The sequence below is a fragment of the Canis lupus genome, chromosome 7 (genome assembly GCF_003254725.2).
Source record: "Canis lupus dingo isolate Sandy chromosome 7, ASM325472v2, whole genome shotgun sequence".
Classification (NCBI taxonomy): domain Eukaryota; kingdom Metazoa; phylum Chordata; class Mammalia; order Carnivora; family Canidae; genus Canis; species Canis lupus.
In genome coordinates this window covers 63904029-63929824 of record NC_064249.1, presented here as the reverse complement: position 1 = coordinate 63929824, position 25796 = coordinate 63904029, and the positions used below count along the sequence as shown (strand labels likewise).

The window sequence follows — 25796 nt, the reverse complement described above, 5'->3', positions numbered from 1 at the left end:
GTATTTTACACTTAGAGCACATCTCAATTTAGCTCAATTTTCAAGTTAAAGTGAAGTCTAGCCTTACCAAAACAATAAAATGTCACTTAATGAAAAAATAGCTTCATTTTTACAATTTAAACTTGTATTAATTAAGACTAAATATTCTGTCTCACACTAGCCACATTTCAAATGTTCAAAAACCACAGGTGGCTAGTAGCTACAACTGGACATGCTGGATTTTTGTGATTGCTTCTAAGTCTGCAGGGGAAAAAACAAAAATCATTCAAACATGGGAGTCTAAATCAATGGGAGACAGTTCATAACCTAATCATTAAGAAAATACTAAGTCTTCCACAGTATTACTTAAAGGAGAGACAATAAAATTTTTTAATCATTAGGTAGCAAATTTAAAACTTTTTAAATGATTTATACTGAAAAGGATATGTTTCTATATTTAAAAATTTCACTACCCCCACCAGGACAAAAGAAAAAAAAATCCCTATTGATACTAGATGAAGGAGGTATTAGTTCAGGCAGAAGTAAGAACAGAGGAGAGTAGCTATCAGGCTAAAACCATAGATTGATTATTCTCTTCCCTTGTAGTCTTTCTGAGAGTCATTATATCCTGAATTCTATGCTTCCTTTTTTTCTTCACACAGAGAGAAAACACCCTGTACCAGGGACTGAGAGTGATATGTCCTGGTTCTATTTTCAAGCATACAGATGACATTACGACGATCTGCACAACAGCACAATAACTAGTTTTGAGGGAGAAGTCCCACCACAGTGGTTCTATCTGTGTAATACAAATGGTTCAGTGCGTTATCCCATTACTCCCCGCCTACCCAGTGCTGAGGACAGACCCCAAACTGAACCAAATTATTCATGAAGTGTGACTAACAAATGCTGTGCTAGAATCTCCCTTATTCTGAAAAAAAAAAAAAAAAAAAAGCTGGTCAAGTTCAGGACATCACAATCCCCCAAGTCTTTAAGGTAGTCTTACATGGCAGAAACTGTATGTAAGGCTCAGCCTGACACAGCCTCCCAATCTACCTGATGGATACCAGGCCCACTGTCTTCCTGCTCTTGCTCCATGGATAGCTCTGGTAAACACAGAACAATGCTCTTTGCTCATGAAGACTTGGAAAAAAAGTAGAAAAGATATTTTAAAATGAAGGCAGGCGAACTTAAGCTTTGGCTGTAAGGAGATGCCAGGTGTTTGATGATTTTCAGGTTTGCTTCTTTCAGGAGGCCACATGAGCCACACAGGTCTTGCTGAATGCTTCCTGAAATAGCATTATCCTCAAGTGTGGGCTCTTTCTCACAGAGAATAGAAGAGAATCACAGGATGCCACCAGGGCCACTGCCCACACTCTCGTCACAGCCTACCTGCACAACCTGCGGCAAACCTCCAAGTCCAGACTACACAGCTGTACAATCACCTTATCTGGCAGCAGCTAAATCTGTACTGAGAACAGACTAATGCCTGGGACAGTTCAGAGTCTCACGGCAACCAAGTTTCAGAGTCTTACCTGTACATCAGTCTTAACAAATTTTAAACTTTTCTTGTTATTTTTATAAAATATGTATTTTTATAAAAATTAGTATGAAAACATTCATAGTCATTGGCGATATCATCTCCCTACTAAATTAGCTTCTCAATTTGTATGAGCTTTCTGCATATTATAAATATTTTACTTACCACCTACATTGCAGAAAACTTTTTCCAAAATCTATCCTGGTCTTCTGATCCTGTTTATAGTATAATTTGCCAAACCAAGTCTGGGGAGGCGATACAAGTTATATCATAATCTATATTTGAAACAAATAGATATCTTTCACTATTTTCTCTATGGACAAGATAAAAACAATTCATCATTCCATTAATAATCACTGCAGGACAATGACTGCTTTAGCCAATGGTCTCTCTTGTGACAGGATACCGGTGGGCTGAGGACAGTGTTTTTAAAATAATCCGATTCCTATCTTCAGGCTAGAAGGTACCTCCTTTCATCAAACACATCACTCCGGGGAGACTTTAAGCATGGGTCCTCCTCCCTTGAGGTCTCTCTCCAGCACCTATCTGAGAAATGATCAAGAACCAAACATGCTGCTTGTCAGCAAGGGGATTTTAAAAGCAGCTCTTACATTTTAATAATGTAAAACACCGAGGTAGGCTAGTGTTCACACACTGCTTAATTTCACAATTCTTTATTTTCCCTATCTTCATTTATCCCATTATTTGTGTACATGTCTCCCACTCACTGAAGTGTGATCTCCCCGAGATTAGGGATTGTCTTATTCTCCTCTGTATCCCTCACAGTACAGAGTATCTTGCATTTACCACATGCTCAGTGTATTAAAATTAGTGGTTTTCCCTAACATCTCAAGTTAAAATGGGCCAAAGAAAGAAAAACAGTGAAAAAAAAGATATGGGTAAGTAGCAAGTGAAGTATGAAGAACACAATCAAATTCTACTCTAAGTCACTTAAGAAAACATTTTCAAAACCAGATTTCTTAACACATATTTTTACTTGTACTTAACACTTAAACATTTGTTCATATTAAATATTGAGGGAATCATAAATTTAAGTAGAATATTCATTTGGATATTCAGAAAAGCAAAAAATCTAATTCTCATGTTTGATTCAAGATCAAATCAATGAACTAAATATCTAAGAAAATAATTTCATAGAACAATTTTAATACATCTTTAACTGTAATGCTGAAAATTTGTATGCATACTTATATTACATATTTTGAACTTATCTGTGTATATCTATTTGCAGAATGTACTTACTATATAACTCTTCTCAACTAACAGAATTCTTCTCCCTCCACCCAAATCCTTTCTTCCTCAAGTCTCAATTTAAATACAGGTGACCTTTGAACAACCAAGGGGTTATGGATGCCAACCGCCCCCCCCACACACACAGCTTAAGATCTGTGTATAACTTCTGACTTCCCAAAACTTAACCGCTAATAGTCCACTATTGGACCAGAAGCCTTATGGATAACATAAACAGTTTAGCACATATTTTGTATGTTATATGTATTATATACTATATTCTTACAATAAAGTAAGCTTGAAAAAATGTTAAGAATATCACGAGAGAGAAAATACATTCATAGTACGGCATGGTGTTGATTGAAAAAATCCACATACAAGTGGACCCACAGTTTAAACCCATGTTGTTCAAGGATCAACTGTATAAGTCTAACGAACAAAGCTTATAGTTGAATCTAATCATCTTTAATTTCTATTATACAACTGATGCTTACTAATCACCCAAACTGAAATAGTTTTCCAAAGGAGACTGCCACTGGAAATAAACTATAAAATTAAATTCACAAAATTGAAATTAGATTTTAAAATAATGTTACAAGAGTCAATTATGGCTGTAATAAAAAAGTCATTTCATTTTCACAAATTATGGATAATCTTACTTGAAACATTTTTTACATGGTCCATCTGGAATACAGTTCATAAATATCTTTAAGAAAGGGTGAAAGCCCAGGTGGCTCAGTGGTTTATCGCCACCTTCAGCCCAGGGCGTGATCCTGGGGACCTGGGATCGAATCCCATGTTGGGCTCCCTGCATGGAGCCTGCTTCTCCCTCTGTCTATGTCTCTGCCTCTCTCTGTGTCTCTCATGAATAAATAAATAAAATATTTGAAAAAAAAAAAAGGTGAAAGCAAGTCATGTTTAAAGAAGTATCACTTGGGTAAATGCATTCTCATCACTGGGGGAACATATTTACAAGTTATGCAAAAAGTATCAAGTTTCATTTTTGGAAATGTACTACTTCTTTCTACCCCTTAGCTCCTGGTTAGAACAAAGAACTATAGGAGGTGCAATTCATTCTCTCTAATATCTGAAAGGGTAAGTTTCTACATGCACTCTTATTCACCTCTCCATTTATTTCTTGAGAACATGGAAGGCTGTTGTTCCAGAATTACTTCAATTCTTATTATTCACTAAATTCTAAGCTTTGTTGAACTGGCAATTAGAACACAACAGATAGTCAATGTTTCTGAGATAAACTTTATGCCAGTTATTTTTCTATTAATTAGGAATCTGTGTTGAATAAACTGCCCCACAGTGCATTTTTAATACAAAATAATTCTTCCACAGTAACAATGATTTTAAAAAGCTATTTGTATACTTTGAGAAACTAAGGAAGTTAACCTGAACAACACACATGTTCTGTGACACTAGAGAGTGCCACAGGTAGTGGTTCAAAGTTTGGGATAAAGATTCCTAGAAAAAAATAACAACAATAATTAATTAATTAATTTTAAAAAAAAGATTCCTAGAGAAGACAACAAAAAGCCTTAAGGTAAACAAGAAAAATTACAACGTGGATTTCATTAAAATTAAAAACTCCAGTATAAGATATTAAAAGCATCTGTTCATCATTAAACAAATGGAAAGGCAAGTCTCAAACTATGAGAAAATATTCGTGCTATGTATATTTGATAAAGGATTATATCCAGAATATAAATAGAATTTCTACAAGTCAGTAAGACAAAGACACAATTTAAAGTAGGCAAAACTTTCTGATACCTCACAAAAGATATAAAAATGGCTAACCAACATAAACAAGCACGCAAAATCATTTAGGAAATGTAAATTAAAACCACAATGAGATACTATGTTATATCAATAAAACAACAAAGGTTAGCGAGTACAAGGAGCACCTGAAAGTGTCACAATAGTGTTGAGAAATGATGTAATGACTTTGAAACAGTTCAGTTACATTTCATAGACTTAAACATACACTTGCCCTAAGGACTCCCAAAACTCGGTTCCTATATAATGAAGAGAATGAAAGCATGTCCATAAAAAAGATGCATGTATGAACATTTAAAGCAGCTTTATTCGTAACACTTTCAAACTAGAAACACCCCTAATACCTGTCAACAAGTCTATACAGATAAGCAAATTATAGCACATTCAGCCACACGACAATAAAAAAACAACACAGATACACACAATAGGAATGAATCTTAGAAGCATTATGTTGAGTGATTAAAGTTAGTCTCAAAAGAAATATATACTGCAATGAGTCCATATATAATGTACTTTAAGAACAGCTAAGATTGATGTACAGTAACAAATCAGAACAGTGAGGGTCTGTGGAGGATGAGGACTGACTGGAAGGCAGAGGGAAATTTCTGGAGTGATGGAAAGGTTCTGTGTCTTGACTAGGGTGTTAGTTACATGGGTAGGTGTATTTGCCAAAACCCATCAAATCCTATATTTAAGATCTGTGAATTTCACCGTATACACATTTTATTTCAACAAAGAAACAAAAAGAACCGACAATGTAATTTACTGGTACAGATCAGCATTTCTCAAACTTTTTGTTCTGAAGATCGATTTAACTCTTAAAAATTACTGAGGACACAAAGAGTTATCTTTTACTGTGGATTATAACTACCACTACTAACTATATTAGAAAAAAGTTCTAAAACAATTTTTAGTTATTAACTCATTTAATTACAGTATGATCCATGTTAAATTGACATTTTTAATGAAGAAATAACTCCATTTTCCAAATAAAAATAAGAGTAGTATCATGACAGATCATCCAGACTATATATATATATAACATATATAAATCAAAGAAAAAACAGTGGCCTAATGACACGTTAGACCATATGGACTCAACAGGTATGTAGAGAACACTCCATCCCCAAATATACAATCTTTTCAAGTGGACATGGAATATTCTCCAGGTAGATCACAAGATAGGCCATAAAACAATAGATTTAAGATAAACCATGTCAAGTATATTTTGCAACTATAACCGTTATGAAGTTTTTTTTTTTAAGATTTATTTATTTGAGAGAAAGCAGGGGCAGAGCAGGCAGAGAGAGAGGAAAAGAGAATCTTAAGCAGACTCTGTGCTTAGCACACAGCGTGACATGGGACTCAATCTCATGACCTGAGCTGAAACCAAGAGCTGACAGCTTAACTGACTGCACAACCTAAGTGCCCCACGACTACAACAGTATGAAACTAGAATCAATGACAAGAAAAAACTGGAAAAAAATGCATGAGGGGTAAACAAAGTTCTACTAAACAATGGAAGGTCAACAAAGAAATCAAACAGGAAATCAAAAATTACTTTGAGACAAATAAAAATGTTAACGCAATGTTCCAAAATCTAGGAGTACAGCATAAGCAGTTCTATTAAGGAAGCTTATAGTGATACAGGCCCTCCTTAAAAAGAAATATCTCAAATAATTTAATCTTACAGCTAAAAGAATTATAGGAAGAAAAAAACAGAACTATAGGAAGAACAAAGCCCGAAGTTACTATAAGCAAGCAAGCAAATAAATAAATAATAAAACAAACATCAGAGTGTAAATAAATGAAATAGAAACCAGAAAGATAATAGAAAAGATCAATGAAAATAAGAGATAGTTCTTTGAATAGGTAGAGAAAATAAACTTTTAGCCAGCCTCAAGAAAAAAAGAAAGCACCCCCCAAATAAAATCAGAAATGAAAGAAGAAAAACCACAGCCAACACCACAGAAATACAAGAGGCTGTAAGAAACTATTGCAATTATCTGCCAACAAATTGAACACTCTAGAAGAAATGGTTAAATTCCTAGAAACAGACAATCTTCCAAGACTGAATCAGAAACCAAAAATCTGAACAGAAGTAATAAAAATGAATTAGCAATCAAACTCCCAACAAAAGTTCAGAACCAAATGAATCACAGCTGAATTCTATAAAACATTTAAAGAGTTAATACCTATATTTCTCAAACTATTCCAAAAAATGGAAGAGGAAGGAACATTTCCAGGTTTGTTCTGAAGCCAGAATTACCCTGGTACCAAAGCCAGACAAAGACACTACAAAAAAAAGAAAATTACAGGCCAATATATCCCTGAAGAACAAAGATGTAAAAATTCTCAACAAAGTATTAGCAAGTCAAATTTAACAATACATTAAAAGGATTATACAGCATGATCAAGTGGGATTTATTCCAGGGATGCAGGATGGTTCAATATCCACAAATCAATCAATATGATACACCATATTAACAAAATGAAGGGTGAAACTCATATGCTTATCTCAATAGATGCAGAAAAAGCATCTGACAAAATAAAACATCCATTTATGACAAAAACTCTCAACAACGTGGTGGTATACAGGAATCATACCTCACATGATAAAGACTATATATGATAAACACACAGCTAATATCATATTACACGGTGAAAAGCTGGAAATTTTACAATCAGAAATAAAACAAAGATGCCCTCTCTCATTATTTTCATTCAACATAGTACTGCAAGTCCCAGCCACAGCAATCAGACAAGAAAAAATGTCATCCAATTGGTTAATGAAGAAGTAAAACTGTCACTATCAGCAGATGACCTGATACTATATAGAGAAAACACTAAAGACTCTACCAAAAAAACCATTAGAATTGATATAGTCAAGTTGCAGTGTACAAAATACAAAGAAATATGTCATTTTTTATACTAATAATGAAGTAGCAGAAAGAGAAATTTTAAATATCTCATTTATAACTTCATCAAAAAGAATAAAAATTACTAGGAATAAATTTAACCAATTTGGTGAAAGACTTATGCTCTGAAAACTGTAAGATACTGATGCAGGAAACTGTCAATGACACATGTAAATGGAAAGATACTCCATGTTCATAGGCTGGAACAACTAATATTACCAAAATGTCTGTAATACCCCAAGTTATTTACAGATTCAGTGTAGTCTCTATCAAAATACCAGTGACAAGCTCCACAGAGCTAGAACAAAAAATCTTAAAATTTGCTTGGAACCACACAAGACCCCAAACTGCCAAAGCAATATTGGAAAAGAAGCTATAGGTATCACGCTCCCTGATTTCAAAATATACCACCAAAGCTACGGTAATCAAAACAGTGGGATACTGGCACAAAAAGACTCAAATCAGTAGAACAGAGAGCCCAGAAATAAACCCATGTCTATATGGTCAATAAATCTACCACGAAAGAGGCAAGAACATACAATGGAGAAAAGACAGTCTCCTCAATAAATGGTGCTGGGAAAACTGAATAGCTACATATAAAAAAATAAAACTGAACACTTTCTTACACCATATACAAAACCAAACTGGATTAAAAGCTTAAATGTAAGACTGGAAACCATAAAACTCCTAGAAGAAAACACAAGCAATAGACTCTTGAACATCAGTCTTAGTAGTATTTTTTTTGATATGTCTCCTCAGACTAGGGCAACAAAAGCAAACTATTGGTACTACATCAAAATGAAAAGCTTTTGCAAAGGAAATCATCAACAAAATAAGTGAAAGAAGGTATTTGCAAATATTATATCTGGGTAAGGGGTTAATATCCAAAATGTATAAAGAACTTACACAACACAAACACACAAAAAAAAGTAAAAGCGGGCAGAAGACCTTAATACTTTTCCAAAAACAACATACAGATGGGTAAGACACATGAAAAGACACTCAACATCACTCATCATAAAAATGCAAATCAAAACCACAATGATATATCACCTCACATCCATCAGAACAGCCATTATCAAAAAGACTAGAAATGACAAATGTTGGCAAGGATGTGGAGAAAAGGGAATCTTCATGCATTGTTGGTTGGTATGTAAATTGGTGTAGCCACTGTGGAGAACAGTATGGAGGTTCCTTAAAAAATTAAAAGTAGAACTACCAGGTGATCCAGCAATTCACTTCTAGGTATTTTTCTGAAGAAACCAAAACACTAATTCAAAGATATACACACCCCCATATTCATTGCAGCATTATCACTATAGCCAAGATATGGAGGCAACCTAAGTGTCCACTGGTAAATGGATAAAGAAGATGTGGTGTATATATAATGGAATATTACTCAGTCATAAGAAAGAATGAGCTCTTGCTGTTTGTGATAATGTGGATGGGCCTAGAGCATATTATGCTAAGTGAAAACTGTTAGAGAAAGACAAATACCACATGATTCCACTCATGACAAATGAACAAATAAAACAGCAACAGAGTCATAAATGTAGAGAACAAACTGGTGGTTGCCAGAGAAGAGGGAGGTGGAGGATAGGCAAAATAAGAGAAGATGATTAAGAGGTATATACTTCCAGTTAAAAAAAAATGATCCACAGGGATAAAAAGGAAGCATAGGGAAGACAGTCAATAATACTACAATAATGTTGTATGGTGATGGTAACTAGACTTATTGTGGTGAGCATTACAGAAATGTTGAATCACTGTTGTCCACCTAAGACTAGTATAACATTATATGTCAACTACAACAAAAATTTTTAAAAATTATCAAGTGAAAATTAAAAAAACCTACAAACATTCATTTCACAAATACTCATTGAATTTCAACTACTATGACTGGTTTTGGGGATAACAGAAGGCAGGATCAATAAAATATTTAAGAACATTTATAGTTGAGATACTTCTGTTTCAAAATTTTCTGAGGGCACCAGGATGGCTCAGTGGGTTAAGCATCCTACTCTTGATTTCAGCCCAGGTCATCGTCTCAGGGTCATGTGATCAAGCCAGGAGTGGGGCTCTGCACTGGGCGTGCAACCTGTTTAAGATTCTCTCTCAAAAAAAAAAAAAAAAAAAAAAAGATTCTCTCTCCCTCTACTTTTCCCCTCCCCAACCCTCTCTCTTGGGCCCTCTCCCTTTAAAAAAAAACAAAAACAAAAACAAAAAAGAACATACCATCACAAGAACAAGGTCATTTTCTGGATTCTGCTTTAAAACCTGGCGCTTCTTCATCTAAATAGCTTTAAAGAGATTAGAAATCATTAAGAGGGATCCCTGGGTGGCGCAGCGGTTTGGTGCCTGCCTTTGGCCCAGGGCGGGATCCTGGAGACCCGGGATCGAATCCCACATCGGGCTCCCGGTGCATGGAGCCTGCTTCTCCCTCTGCCTATGTCTCTGCCTCTCTCTCTCTCTCTCTCTCTCTGTGACTATCATAAATAAATAAAAATTAAAAAAAAAAAAAGAAATCATTAAGATATTTGAAGCCAATATTAAGTATTTTAATAAGATAAAACTAAAAATTTCCAACTATAATTCATCTATAGTAGTTTACCTAATTGCCTAAAAAAATTAATATGGCTTTTCATATTATCTTAATGTTTAAATCTGGGAGTAAAACTAGTTTCTTCAGCCACTCAACTCAAAGAATTTCAGCCTCAATTGCTTCAATCTGATATTATGAAAATCATACTGTCTTACAATTAAAGAAAATAAGGTTTACCCTCCGAAGTTAAGATTTATTTCCATAGTCTTAAAAATAGTTGTTCCTTAGTCATGTAACATTAATTAAAATTGTAATTTAGGGGGATCCCTGGGTGGCTCGGTGGTTTAGCGCCTGTCTTTGGCCCAAAGTATGGTCCAGGAGTCCCGGGATCTGGTCCCACATCGGGCTCCCTGAACAGGGCCTGCTTCTCCCTCTGCCTATGTCTCTGCCTCTCTCTCTCTCTCTGTGGGTCTCTCATGAATAAATAAAATCTTTAAAAAAATTGTAATTGTAATACATATGGAGATTTAAGATCTTTGGAGGGGAAAGGTCTTTGAATGTATCTTATATATGAAATATTTTATAAACTTAATATATTAAAGTCAACATAATTAAAATACGTAAGATTTACCTACACAGGGGAGTTAAATCCCCAAATCCTACCTATCTTCATTTTAATAAAAGTGAGCTTTGACAGGTCTTTAAAAAAAAAGACCGCATCACTTACAAACCTTTTCTTGCATGACTGATACTGTAATGTACCTTCTACCAACTTCCAAGTTTGAATTCAGTTTTCTCTGCATAACTAGAATGCCATTCTGAAGCCTCTTATCAGCCAGTGCCATTACTTAGGGCTGAGTCAGATGTTAAGGTGATGGGGTTAGCTGACAGCTGGCTATTTAACCTGCTCTGAGACATCTCCAGCTAAAATTAGCCTCGAATCTTGGAAGCAAGTTGGTACAAGTCTAAGAGAACTTTAAGACTAGTCATATGTCTTTCTAATTATTGCACATCTTTTAAAAAATCTAACAACTTAGTTTCTTATTTTAAGTTTACTGGGATAATTTTATGTAGTTACTAAATATTACTATTTGATTTTGCTATATATTTTTCTAACTTGAGATTTTTCATTTTTTAAATTAGAAAATGTTTATGATTAATAAATTTTAGTAAATCTGGCTCTGAGGATGCCTGGGTGGCTCAGTGGGTAAGCGTTTGCCTTCAGCCCAGGGTGTGATCCCAGAGTCCCATAATTGAGTCCAACATCGGGCTCTCTGCATGGAGTCTGCTTCTCTCTCTGCCTCTCTATCTGTGTATCTTGTGAATAAATAAAACCTAACCAAAAAATAATCTGGCTCTGCATAGCAAAGAGGTTAGATAGTTATAGTTGTTTTATGAGACATTTTACTTGTTTTGATTTTAAGTCAAAATCACATATTCAGAATTTCAGACTGTTTTCATGCTGGCTTTCTAAAATTTAGGATTCACTGATCAATTTAGTAACATAGTAAGTTTACTTCCTACTCCTGTTAGTATCACCACTACTGAATTAACAGGAGAGCCTATAAAATCATCACATTTCCAAGCCAAAACAGACTGATGAGAACTTAAAGTAGTCTCCCCTGATTCGTGGTTTCACTTTCTGCAGCAATTTCAATGTCTGAAAGCAGAGATCCTCCTGATTTATTGTCACAAAGTCAATAGCAGCCTAATGCTATGTCATAATACTTAAGTCATTCACCTCACACCTTTTCATGAAGGCATTTTTATCATCTTACATCATCACTAAAAGGATGAATACAGTATAGTAAGCCATCTTGACATAAGAATACATTCACATACCTTTCATTACAGCATATTGTAATTTCCTATTAATCTTTTACTGTGCCTAATTTATAAATTTATCACAGGTGTGTATGTATAGAAAAAAACATAGTGTACATAGGGTTTGGTACTACCTGTGGTTTCAGATACCCACTGGTGATCTTAGAAAGTACCCGCTGCCCTGCAGATTAAGAGGGACTACTGTACCTAGGAACTAGTCTTTCGGTTTTGAAAGATGTCCTTTTGGGCAGCTGGACCCATCACTTTAGGCCTACTTCACAGTGCTCAGCATTAGTTGAGAGGAAGGACAGAAAAATGGACCTTCTTCGCCCAGGGACAGGATTCTCATCCTTATCTCTAGGAGTAACTAGATTTCATGCAATAGGTACTAGAACAGATATGAAGTAACTGACATGAAGCAAAGTAAGCAAATCGTGGTAAGGCCGTTTTGACCTAGAGGAAGTGGTTTTAATGACACAGAAACTGATGAAATGCCATGGTGTGTATGGCATAGAACAGAGCCAATGATCTTCCTTCCTGTCTCACAAAAAGGCTTACTTACCTAAGCCTCAGAATGTGAACAGCTAAGGAGCAGAAAGTCATCAAGATGGTGAGCAGAATCTTCTAATATTTCCCCACATTTCATAAAGGAAATGGGACTGTTTTATTGCTAGCAATTTTGTTGGCAGGGCAAGGAAAATACAACTTTCCTGCCTATATCAGACTTTTTTTTTTTTCCTTAAAGAAAGAAAAAGCATTTTCTTAGACTTTATACTAAGGAATGTACTGTCTTGGAACCTGAAATATGCTCTCACTGGATAGGCAGTGCAAGGCATGGTGAGAACCCAGAGTAGATCTGAGTACATAATGACCACAGCTGATCCTTGAACACAACTCTGGAGCAAGAATGTGTTTAATGGGCTGTATGTTACCTGAACATTGTAGACAAGTGCTTTGGATCCCTGAAACAAGAGTGGGGGACTATGCAAAAAATAGTTACAAGACACAAAGAGAAGCGAAGGTGGACTGCATGATAGAGGTGCCAATACCACTCCCTTTCCATGGATCTGGACCTTTTAGGCTTATTTCCCTTTAAGCCACACCTACATTTTTAGAATGACTATAACAATTTGACTGTGATCTGCTTTAGCCAGTTCAACAGCCTGATTTAACTTCCTTTTTTTTTTTTTTTAAATGATCTGAGATGCTTCTGACTGCTTACCATCAAGACAGAATTTCTAGGGATAGTTGAATTTCTAGTTCCTTCCTGCTCTGTGACATATAATAACCTCCATGGTGTTATTCAAAATGTATGTTAGTTTCCCTTTGGTTTCCTTTCTGATTGCTTTGGGCATAGTGGAATACCTGTACTGTAAATGATAGCATTCTTCCTCTTTCCTAAGTAGGTTTCTTCTGCTAAGAAAGACTACACAGTACCCTAAAATGCACAATCAGATCCAAGTAGTATACCTGGCCTTCTGATATTTTCTTGTTCTGACAGATTATATCAATCATATACTGAAGGAAAAAAAAAAAAACGCTTGGTTTTCACTAATAAGACAATGTATAATTGCTGAGGAAAAACAAGTCATTTCTACAAAAACATTACACCTGTAATTATTCCTGCATCCTTTGGAGTACTCTACCTTTGGCAGGAAGTCAGTAGATAATGGAGGTTAAAGGAAAAGAAAATGATTTTTTTTTCCCCTCTAGGACTGCTTAAGAACAGATACCAGATCTGTTTAAAATTGGCAGAACTTTCAATATGTTCATGTGTTCTTTTGCATGCTCATGTTAATACAAGTGGAAACTTACAAAGGCCCAGAAATTTATAAGGTTGCATGTCCATTTTAATTTGTAATACCATCCAGCATTGAGCCAACACCAGAAACATGCTTAATAAAGGCTTTGGAACTATGTTGTTCATTCATAGTAAATTATTACATAAAAGAAACAAGCAGAACTGAATTAAAGACTGGGACAAATTATCTTAAATTTCAGACTAAGAAGCCTTTGTCTAGGTATATAAATTTCTGTTATTCTAAATATCTATAAAGATTCTAAATTTTAAGAAAAGCATAGAGGCTCTGAAATTAGGAAACCTGGTTTGAGCGCAGATCCTATCATTGATTGGCTAAGTGATTTGGGACAAGTTAATTAAATTTTCTGTGATTCCTGCTGGGGATTTACCCCAAAGATACAGATGCAGTGAAATGCTGGGACACCTGCACCCCAATGTTCATAGCAGCAATGTCCACAATAGCCAACTGTGGAAGGAGCCTCAGCGTCCATCAAAAGATGAATGGATAAAGAAGATGTGGTCTATGTATACAATGGAATATTACTCAGCCTTTAGAAACGACAAATACCCACCATTTGCTTCGACGTGGATGGAACTGGAGGGTATTATGCTGAGTGAAGTAAGTCAATTGGAGAAGGACAAACATATGGTCTCATTCATTTGGGGAATATAAAAATTAGTGAAAGGGAATAAAGGGGAAAGGAGAGAAAATGAGTGGGAAATATCAGTGAGGGAGACAGAACATGAGAGACACCTAACTCTGGGAAATGAACAAGGGGTAGTAGAAGGGGAGGTGGGCGGGGGGATGGGGTGACTGGGTGATGGGCACTGAGGGGGGCACTGGACAGGATGAGCACTGGGTGTTATGCTATATGTTGGCAAACTGAACACTAATAAAAAAAAATAAAACTTTCTGCGATTCAATTTCTTCATTCATAAAATTGAGGATATGATAATCCCTGCCCTTCCTATAACTGATAGATATTTCGTGAATCAAAAGCTATCGAGCTTGTAAAAGTACTTTATATACATCAATTTATAACTCAAATGTGAACTATAGCCATTAATATTGTGCAGAATATTGTAAACAGCCCTGGGTTTGAAGTTGATATAATACATTTGGAAGACAGCAGCTTCAGAAACTGACAGACCCAGGTTCTAGCCATCCTGCTACCCCGACTGTACTTCTGTGGGACACTGCCCACTTTAGAGAGCAAGCAGCTGAGGTATGGAAAGATTACATGCTTACTAAAGCCAGACAGCTGTACTATGTCACAGAGCCAGAACAAAACTCTAAAGAGAAGAGAAAGCACATTACGCTGATGGTTCTTAATCACCTTCTGATCAGGTCATACATTCAGCTACTAGAATGTGTAGCAATATACTTAAGGTATTAAGAGACTGAAAATGCCAAAGCACCAAAGCAAAAGAATACTGTGAAGAATCTATGGTTATCACTTATCTACTGTGGTAAGGTTCACCCACAGAAGCCTGTTTTCCTGAGAATAGCTAACTGCCTCAAACGTGCTCTCCTATGGTCCAGCAAGGACACTACTTTACTTCAGCCCTGGTGTGATGTTATGTTCTCTCTCACCTCTTCCCAAAAGTTGGCTGTACCCTGCTGTACCATGTATTACATTATCTACTTAGATCATTATTCCATCATAATAGTATGCATTCTTGATAACAGTTATTTACACTTTCCACATTGTCAGATGCACTGGCACAACATTTCCTGGTTAAGAACCAGGATATGTAATTTATGGGAGTCACTGCTGAATTTACAAGGAACTGGCTTTGAGAATATTTACAATGGCAACATGGAATTTCAACCTAAGATTTCAAATCCTGCCTCCACATCGTGTTACAGCAACATGACTCAACAGATTATATTCTATGATTAGGATATATTATATTTTAAGCAGTCAATAAGTTTTGAAAGAGTTGTATAAAAACCATGTTTCTCTGAAGATTTAATGGTGCAAAGAGGAACAAACTGTTAAAGGAACTCAGTATTTTTAAAGCAATTACTTCTCAGTTTATTTTACCTTGGAAATCCTTGTTATCATATATGATGTTTCCTGAAAGAGGAAAGTTCCTCCTAAGCTAACAAAGCAAAGCAAACAATACTGAAAAACTGTCTGTCCCCAGAGGCAGCTTTCTCCTTTAGGCAAAATTTAGATTAGCACAGCTCCGATGGGAAGGAGATACTTCAATATATTTGTAAAGACCAAGTCCCATATGGATCAGAAGTCAAGATAGATTTCTAACACATGAATTACTGGAACTAAGAAATGTATCAAGTAAGGAGAAAAAGGCAGGGCATTAAAAGACTAAGTTATCTTGAAAGATATTTCCTAGGGATTCAAAACCCTGTGTTCACCTGGAGGGTGTATGTCCAAATAGAGCAAGATGCCAAGCAAGAATGTCCATTTTATTAAACAGTTAACTTCTTCCTTTTGATATTCTGAGGATTATAAGTATATATAAAGCAAACTTGAAATAGGAATTGGATATTTACCTAAGAGATTCAAAAAGCCTAGGGATCAAAAGGAGAAGTAATGAGATCTCTGTGTGGGGAAAGTAATCTCAAGGGACCAAGGAATGAACAACAGAGCTTTAAGCCTCCAGTCACCTCTTGTTTACACTTCTGACAATATAAGTTTACAACCAGCTTTATGGAGGCCAGGCACACCTTTCTACTCACAATAGAAAGAAAAGCCATGTTTCAGTTTAACTGTATCGTTGTAAAATATAATGGAAATCAACCACAGGAGACCTTAAACGTGGGGACAATTTTCCTTATTTCACATTTACCAAAGGTAATAATGTTATTCCAAGATCAACACTTTCATTTCAGCTACCTCTTCCCCAAATTTCATTTTCAAAGGACAATGTAAACTTCTTAAACGCATCCAAAGACCTTTTAAGTTAAAAGAAAGGAAGAAAACTATTCCACTTATCTGTTTTTGCTGAGGATTTATCAGTTTTCTACTTGTAACAGCACCTGACATTTAATTAGCCAAAAATCACTAAGAGTGCTTAGCACTGATTATCTCTTTAATTATCATAAACCAGTAAGGCAGGCCCTGTTATTACATCCATTTCACAGATGAGGAAATTGAGTTTCAAAAAAATATATAACTTGCTTAGGTCAGAAACGTGGTAGATATCGGATTCAAACCCAGGTAGCTCTTAATACCTACATTGTTCTAATTCACTTATTTCTTTCTTTCCTTCCTTCCTTCCTTCCTTCCTTCTTTCTTTTTTTTAAAGATCTTATTTGAGAGAGAGAGAGAGAGAGAGAGAGAGAGACAGTGAGAGAGAGCACAAGTGAGGAGGAGAAGGAGAAGCAGGATTCCCATGAGCAGGGCTCATTCCCAGAACCATGATCTGAGCCCAAGGCAGATGCTTAACTGACTGAGTCACCCAGCACCCCTCAAAGAGCATATATACATATGTGTGTAAAATTCAGAAACAAAAATAGGATTAACAGTGTCATTTATTAAAGTTTTAGTAAATGTATTTTCCACTATGTGTTAAGAATTAAAAATTCTAAGAATTATCTTTCCCTTCAGCAAACATGGAAAAAAGCCCATTACATTTAAAAGCTAGTTTCTCCAATGATACTATAGAGTACTGAAAATTGGTGAGTTTAACACTCCTATAGAAAATGGGCACAAGTGCAACTCACAGAAAAAGAAATACAAATAAACCTTAAATACACAGAAAGGTGTTAAATCTCCCTCAGCTCAGAAAAGGAAACTCCACAGGACGAAGGACTTTGTTCATTTTTGTAACCTCAGCATCTTGAATAGAATTGAATATATATTTTGTTGAATACTTTTATATATATATGTATGTATATATATACACACACACACACACACACACACTTAAAAGCAGGGTCAAGAACTATATGTATGCATTTTCTAGCACTTATATGAAGAAACAATATTATATGTAATAATAATGATTCCATTTGAGGAAAGGAAGATGCATGGCTAGCTTAAAAAGTGAGGTAAAATTTGCAAAGTATGCCCTATTACACATTTCTGAACTTTGAAACATATGAATGCATCCTCAATTAAAAATTTTAAAGAGAATCATCCCTACTCTAAATATGCATGTGTAGACACACACACATTTGCAATTTTTAAGTGTTGGAAAAAAAATAACCCAACTGATTAATATCAAGGAATGTGAGACCAAAAGAATTGGAATTAGCATATGTTGAGTGAAAAAAACAAAAAAGCAAAGTTGCACTCTATCTTTTATACTTAAAAAAGGAATACGAATATATCTTAACACTGCTTATATTAAACACTACTTAGGAGATTGTAACAATGATTACATCTGGGGGGAGGAAGGAAATAACATTGAGGGAAAAAGAATGAAAACTAGATTTTTCTAAACATACCTTGTTTTGTATTTTTGGCTTTGAAATCATGTAAATATTTCACTGAACTATAAAAAAAAAAAAAAAAAAAAACTAAGTCAAAAGGGTATCTCTAAAACCCAAAGGCATATGAAACAAACCTATCTGTGTAACAAGTTAGTAGTTTAACCACACAGAAACTGACCTTCAAACATAACACTGACTGTACATCCCAGACAGAATGTATGAAAAGGAACTGAAATCTGAAATTCTTTTCAGCAACCCTGCTGCTAGTAACAGTATTTCTATGTGAGTATGTGTGTGCAGAACATACTAGACTCAAAGAGGTAATTATATAAATGTCATTAGGAACCATGAAATACAAATAAAGTCAAAGGAATTAAGAGGGAAACCCTAGAATCTAAAGTTTTAACTGGAAATATATTGGTATGACCTTATGAAGCACTTTTCCTTTCTGGGGGATGGAGAGGGAGGGTGGTTCACGTCTCTTCAACGAAAAGGACTGGGAACTGTGGCCAACCTGCTAGTACTGAGCACTCTTAATACCCAGACTGTTACAGCTAAATATTATTTCCCACTAAAATGAAATGTGGCTCGTTAGATAAAAAGCTGACTAGAATCTGGGGCAGGAAGCATACCAGATAAGCTTGAAACATCTCTCTGTATTAGAAAGCAAAGCAGCTATCAAAGACAACTGAATTAGTGTTTTAAAATTATACCTCAAAAGAAAAACAAAAACAAAAACAAAAACCTAACTGAGGCCCTGTCAAAAGGACACAAAGGGGTTCCTTCTGACCAAAGATGGGAAAAATTACTACAGTAGATTTATGCAATCCAATGCGTGTTTTCATGTATCACCTCTAGAGGATGTTAGGGAGCCAACATATTCTGAAAAGAGATAATAGGAACTTTTTTCAGTTCTATCTAAGGAGAAGGAATGATAGAAATGTAATACAACTATTCTGCAGACCGTAATAAAACAAGGATGTAGATAGACATTGATCAACAGTGGCTGCTAAAATCATTAGGTTCAAGGCTATTGGGCAACTTCATTCATCATGGATGTATCGACTGAAAATGCCTGACACCCCAGGAAATCAACCTCATTTAAAAAAAAAAAAAAGGAAAATCAGCCAATGTGTGCTACTGGTGAACGTAACAGGAGGTATACCTATGAAGCACTTTGTCCCAAACAATTCAAGCCTACATCTGGTTAAGCCTCTCTACATAACCATCTGTTTACAGGCAATTCAGGAGTAAAAGAATATGTCAAATGACACCATGGGAATGCAACCAGCAATAATCAGATTGTGGGGTTACTCTACAGGACAAATGACCAGGTTTTTTCCGTAAATAACTGGCAAGAAAAAAATGGGGAAGTGGAGAATAAATCTAGAGATTAGGAGAGATTGAAGAGACATGTAAACCAAATGCAGTATGTGGACCTTCTGGATTTTTATTATTAAATGACATTTTAGATTTAATTACTAAGTGGCAGTTATAAGACAATCAGGAAAAATGGAGTATTACCTGTCTGAGGATAATTAAAAGATACTGATTTTTCAGGTATCATAATGGTTTTAGAAGAGTCCCAATGTTTTAAAGATTCACACTAAATTAAAGATGAAACTGTATTTTGGATTTGACATAATTTTTAAGATAACTTCTTACAGTATAGGAGGTGGGGGAGGTCTGGAGATGAAACAAAGTGGGGCACACAATAGATGCTGAAGATGAATGAGGGGTACGAGCGGTTCTTTACACGATTCTACTTGTATGTATGTTTGAAAACTCTCATAAAGTTTCTAAAATGGGATTATGTGCCAGAAAATGTATTCTTTACTCTTCATGTCTAAAGCAAACAACACAAATCATTAGCTATTTGTTATTTTGGTCACTCAAGCCTAGCCTTGCAGATTATGGCTGCCCTAGAAAACTACTCTCATCTGCCCAGAAAAAAAAAAAAAAAAATCACTAATCTAGAATAGATTTGATGAGCTCTTGGAATCAGGTAAAAGTGTATATCTCACTATCATTTCCTTACAGAATGCTACAACTGGTAAGATCTTATGTTTTTCCAACAGTGTTTTAAAGAACTCCAAGCCCAAAGGAGGTGTTTTAGGGGTCAGGGCAAAATAAGGAGGTGGTTTGGTGGGCCTCAGCACCTGTTTTTCAAAGAGTCTCTCTTCTTAGGGCTGAAAGAGGGGGACTCTGTGAAAAGATGTCTCAGCTTTCCTGGGGGTATTTCTGGCAGTAAATTCTGTGAAGATAATTATCAACAATCTAGACCCCCAGGGGATCCCTGGATGGCTGAGGGGTTTAGTGCCTGCCTTTGGCTCAGGGTGTGGTCCTGGAATCTCAGGATGGAGTCCCACATTGGGCTCCCTGCATGGAGCCTGCTTCTCCCTCTGCCTGTGTCTCTGCCTCTCATCTCTCTCTCTCTCTCTCTCTCTGTCTCTCATGAATAAATAAATAAAATCTTAAAAAAAAAATCTAGACCCCCTACTGGCTTTGTCATTTCCTTTGTAATATATCCTCAAGTGACTCCATAGCCTAACAGCTTGTTATTCTGCATTTGCATGCTTTTTGTTGGGTGCCTAGGCCCCACCTGCCAATCTCTTTCTGGTCCAGGAATTCCCAAACATGTTTTTTTTTTTTTTTTTTTTTTAATGATAGTCTCACACACACACACACACACACACACACACACACACAGAGAAAGAGAGAGAGAGAGAAAGAGAGGGGCAGAGACACAGGCAGAGGGAGAAGCAGGCTCCATGCACCGGGAGCCCGATGTGGGATTCGATCCCGGGTCTCCAGGATCGCACCCTGGGCAAAGGCAGGCGCCAAACCGCTGCGCCACCCAGGGATCCCCCCCAAACATGTTTTTGTTGGAGAGGTGGGTGTCACATGTAATCAAAATTGCCAATCTGCCCCAGAGGTCCAATCTCTGCTGCTCCGATAGCCAGCTGCAGTTTCAGGACAGCCAGGCCTGCTTCCCGTGCACTCAGCAGTACCCTCGCCCAAATTCTGTGTCTCATAGGAGAGTCAAGCATCCTCCTCTACTGCTTCTCACTGTTCTCCACCTCTAGCACTTTTCTCTCACAGGCTGCTGAGACAGGCATGTGTCTAGCTTGTTAAACAGGTAGGCTCCAGAGTAGCACTGTGTGTTTCAGTGATACTCTTTTTTAAATTTTTTAATGAAAAAACAAAAAACAAAACAACAACAAAAAAAACAAAACAAAACAAAAACAATTACAGTCCTCTCCTTTCCAGAGCAAGTTAAGGACTCTAAGGTAAAGAGAACGCTAAGAGTGTAGATTCACCATGTCCTTGGAACCACTGGTCCCTCCAGCCCATTGGCCTTACCACAAATCTGGTTAATTCTGGGCAGGCTCTTGTGCTTTCTTCCACAACTCCGGGTCTTTTGAAAATCAGAGATGTATCTGGACTCTAACGTGACCCTGATCACCACATGACAATAGGGAGCTACCACAAACATTTCCTGACAGACGAATATTTTTTTTCTGCACAGGGCACCAGAGGACATCTGGGGTGGGGGTAGTGACTTGTTATTAACTCTGTGCCCTGACCTAATCAAGTCTGAAAGCAGATAATCTGTCCTGTATCTGCAGGGAGATTTCAAAACCAAGATGGTTTTATTCTAGTGATTAGATGTATTCAAAGTTGAATAATTTTTATCACTAACAACATTTTTTCAATATAATCTTACTTCTTGGAAGTTATTGTTTTAGGTTTGACTTCAACTTGACACCATATTCTTTGTATGACTTCTAAACAGAAGACAGCTGTTATTTGGTGACCTAATAATTCAATTCTAAAGCAGTCACGGAGGGTAAATAAAGAATAAATGATCATCTGGAGTCGTAATCTGCCATTTCAGCAAAATAAATCTTTGTAATTTGTAGCCACATTTACTAAAGAATAGAAGGCTTTATTCAAGTAAATATGTTAATATAAATACAAGTACATTAACTAGAATCAGATATAAACTTAGTCCCTATCACATTTCTGTCGTAAGACCTTCTTCCCTATATCAAAACTGTTGATATACTTACTGTGTATTTCCTTCTAAAAGTTTTTAAGTTGTGCTCTTTCACATTTAAGTGTTTGGTTCATCTAGAACTTATTTATATTTGTGTATATGAAAGAAGGTTATGTTTCCCTTTTGGGTTTTTTGGAGGGTCCACATTAAATGATTATCTCAGCATCACTTACCTAACAATTCATTCTTCCTCTCGCTGACCTGCTATGCAAGGTCTACTATGTGTATCAGGTTTCCTACATGTGTGGGTCGGTCTTGGACCTTGTTATTTTCATCCTACAGGTCAGTCTGCCTCTAGGACAATTCTGCACTAAAGATTTACAATCAGTCTTGACATGTGGTAGAACAAATGTCTTCCTTTCCCCCAATCTGGTCCTTGAGCAGCATCTTGGCTCCTCAAAACCCTGTGTGCCTAAATATGTGCCTAAATATATATTTCAGAACCCCATGTTTCAACTTCCAAGGAAAAGGGCATTGAGATTTTAATTAAAATTACATTGAATTTGCAGATCAGTTTGGCAAAAGCATCTTTAGGACAATGTATTTGCTTTCTTAATAAGCTTTAGGTCTTTCAGTAAGTTTTAATATTACATTTTTTGCTAAGATCTATTCCTAGGTATGAGACTTGGTATGTTCAACACTAATGCTCCCAGATTTAGCTGCAGTTTGTCTGTTGATGGTACACAGAAATGGAAGAAGCTGATTTTGTGTGAAAGCAACCTTGCCAAACTTCCTTACCACCTCTGACAATATGTCTGTAGATACTAATGGTTCTGTTTATTTCTAAATCTCCTAGGTATGTTAGATCTCTGATTACAGCCTCCAAATAATGCTGAATAGCAAAAATGACAGCATTCTTGTCTTTTTCCTGATAATCATAATTACTGTGCTTAATATTTCATAATTTGTTTCTTGTAACTTTTAATTAGAGAGGTTCTCTTCTATTTGTGGTTTGCTAAGATATTAATCACGAATGACTTATTTTTCTTAAAGATTTTTAATTTATTTTTTAGGGAGAGAGTGTGAGCAGGGGGAAGAACAGAGAGAGATAATCTCAAGCAGACTCCATAGTGAGTATGGAGCCCAACATGGGGCTCTATGTCATAACCGATGAGATCATGACCTGAGCTGAAATCACAAAGTCCAATCCTCAACCAACTGAGCCACTCAGGTGGCCCTGCTTTGTATCTATTAGGATGATGCTATATTTCTCTCCTTTTGTTAATGCTATTGATACAGTAAATAACATTTACAGAATCCTAACATAGATGCAATGTTTCACACTCTAGTCTACATTAGTATCTTTTATAGCACATCCAGAGACAGGATGAAATAAATATAATAAATATCAGCATTTTTATCAAATGTAAAAACTTGGGTCAAACTGCTAACAGGTTAAAAGATTAGAGCTCTGAATACATTTCATAATTTAGTCCAAGAGGAGAGAACTGATCCTGTGGGACAGAGCCACAATGACAAGAAGCCCTGTAAATATAATCCTGGCTGTAGCAAGGAGTAGGCTAATTTTCTGCAAAGCAATTCAACCCTCCCCCTCTATTCCCCACCCCACCCATCTGAGAGGAAAAGAACACAAGCAGGAGGAGCAGCAGGAGAGGGACAAGCAGATTCTGCACTGAGCACAGAGCCCAATCCGGGGATCCATCTCATGACCCTGAGGATCATGATCTGAGCCAAAATCAAGAGCTGGATGCTTAACTGGCTGAGCCACGCAGGGGCCTCTATATCTGCTTTTCTAAAAGCATCACCAAAATTACTACTGATTCAAATTGTTCTTCATATTATCCTAATAACTGCCCAATATGAATGCAGATTATGTATAATGCAATTGAGGGCACAGGCAAGAGGAATTTGGTAACATCGAATACTCCACTTACTTTCCTATTCTGAAAGGAAACCTTTAAATTATTTGTGGTATATGCTCTGTTTATTTGATTAGAAAGAAGGTTATGGAAAAGATGGGCTTTAAAAAAATCCCCATAACAATTACTTTTTAAAATAGGAAACTGTTGTTTTTCTCATATATCTGACTGCTGACGATTTCCTAAACTGTCCTTTTTTCTTTTAAATAACTAAAGAATATTTTATTACATTTATAAGCTTAATAAGTTGCAGCTCATTTATCTTTTTAACTTTAACTTTTAACTTCTCTGGTGAGGTCACTAGCTGCATTCCTTTGTAGTTTTTCTTAGTGATCTGCCCTGATTTTTGAACAATTTCACCTTAACTTTCTTCTCATTTTACCATTCTGGGCTTGACTAACTAAGACACAACACAGAATATATCAATATAGTATAATACATTTCTGTCAATTGCACAGTAACTACTGTTAGGATGAAAGCACACATACTAGGGCTCCTGAGTCCTGAAAAGCAACAGAAAAATGTCTCTCCTGCCCTAAGATAGAAGGGCATCTAAGAACAGTGGCTCTTTTTGCTATTTTAACTATTATTTCAGCTATTTGTAAGTTTCTCATACCCAAAGATTTCACCTGTGCTCCCCCTAGACCATCATGATGTAAGACTGGTAGGCCTGCCCAGTTTCCTGGTAGGGATTTCATGTCCTATTCAGAACTTATTAGCTCCAGACTCCCAAAAGAACAGACAGAAACTGCAGAAGACAATCGGGAAAGACACTCACTGCTAGCCACGTAATCTGCAACAGCACCCTCCATCATAAAGTATGTTTAGAGGACACCCTTCTCACCAAACAAAATAAAACTCTGGTTTTAATTAGTTCATTACCTGTAACTCACTAATGTTTTCAAAATAGGCATAAATTAAGACATTTTTCTTAGTAAGGGGCAAATACACATAAATCAGAAAGGATATGTACATTTTTTTCCTGGGAGAACAATAATTAAGACCAACTGGGACCAGAATCATGGTACAGAAATGAAGTCAGAGTTACACAACCTACAAATACTAAACAAACAAAAACTATCTTGTAGAAATTAACTGTTAATAACTTCTTATCGCCAAAGTGCTTTTTATAATGACCCCAGGATATGTCCTTAACCCATAATTTGGTAAAATATCTTATGAATACCAGCAGACACATATGCCACTGTGTCTGTACACTCATGCTGAAACCGGAGAGCTGGGACGTCTGCTGTGTCTCATTAATTTGGGACAATCTCTAGGATGAAATCATCAAGGGAATAAAAAGATACTAATGTTATTAGACAGTGTAAAATGGATCTGTTCAACAAACCCTGGGTCTTAATAAAAGTCTTTGTTTAAATGTAACTAAATTGTATCAACAGGCAGGCAATATTACCATTCCCTCTTTATAAAACCAACAAGAAGATCAAATGTCGAGAAACTAAAATAGCACGGGGAGGCAGAGCCATAAAAGATGTATGATGAAAAAAGGAGCCCAGCATCAATTGCAATGGGCAGTTCTGAAGAGCCTATCTAAATCGTCAACCAAAGGATTTATGTTCCCAGAAACCATGGTTGCTAACACCAAATTTTATGCTTTGTTCCTACAAGTACAGATGTTCTTCTCTTAAATGAACAAAATATGTAAGCTAGATCCTTTCTCTGAGGTGGTAACAGCAATATAAATGTCTAACACAGAGGGGAGGAGAAACAAAGAGAAGGCATGCTTTGCTTTATGAACCGCAAGTATTTTATAAGTCAGCCATGGTAAGTAACCATTAAAGACTATC

The 25796-nt window shown here is 36.2% G+C and overlaps 1 protein-coding gene across 9 annotated transcripts in view; it reads right to left on the bottom strand.

Annotated features, from left to right (window-relative positions):
- Positions 1-25796, bottom strand: part of OSBPL1A (oxysterol binding protein like 1A) — a 228127-nt gene that overhangs the window by 42157 nt on the left and 160174 nt on the right. The gene's annotated exons all lie outside the window — the stretch shown is intronic.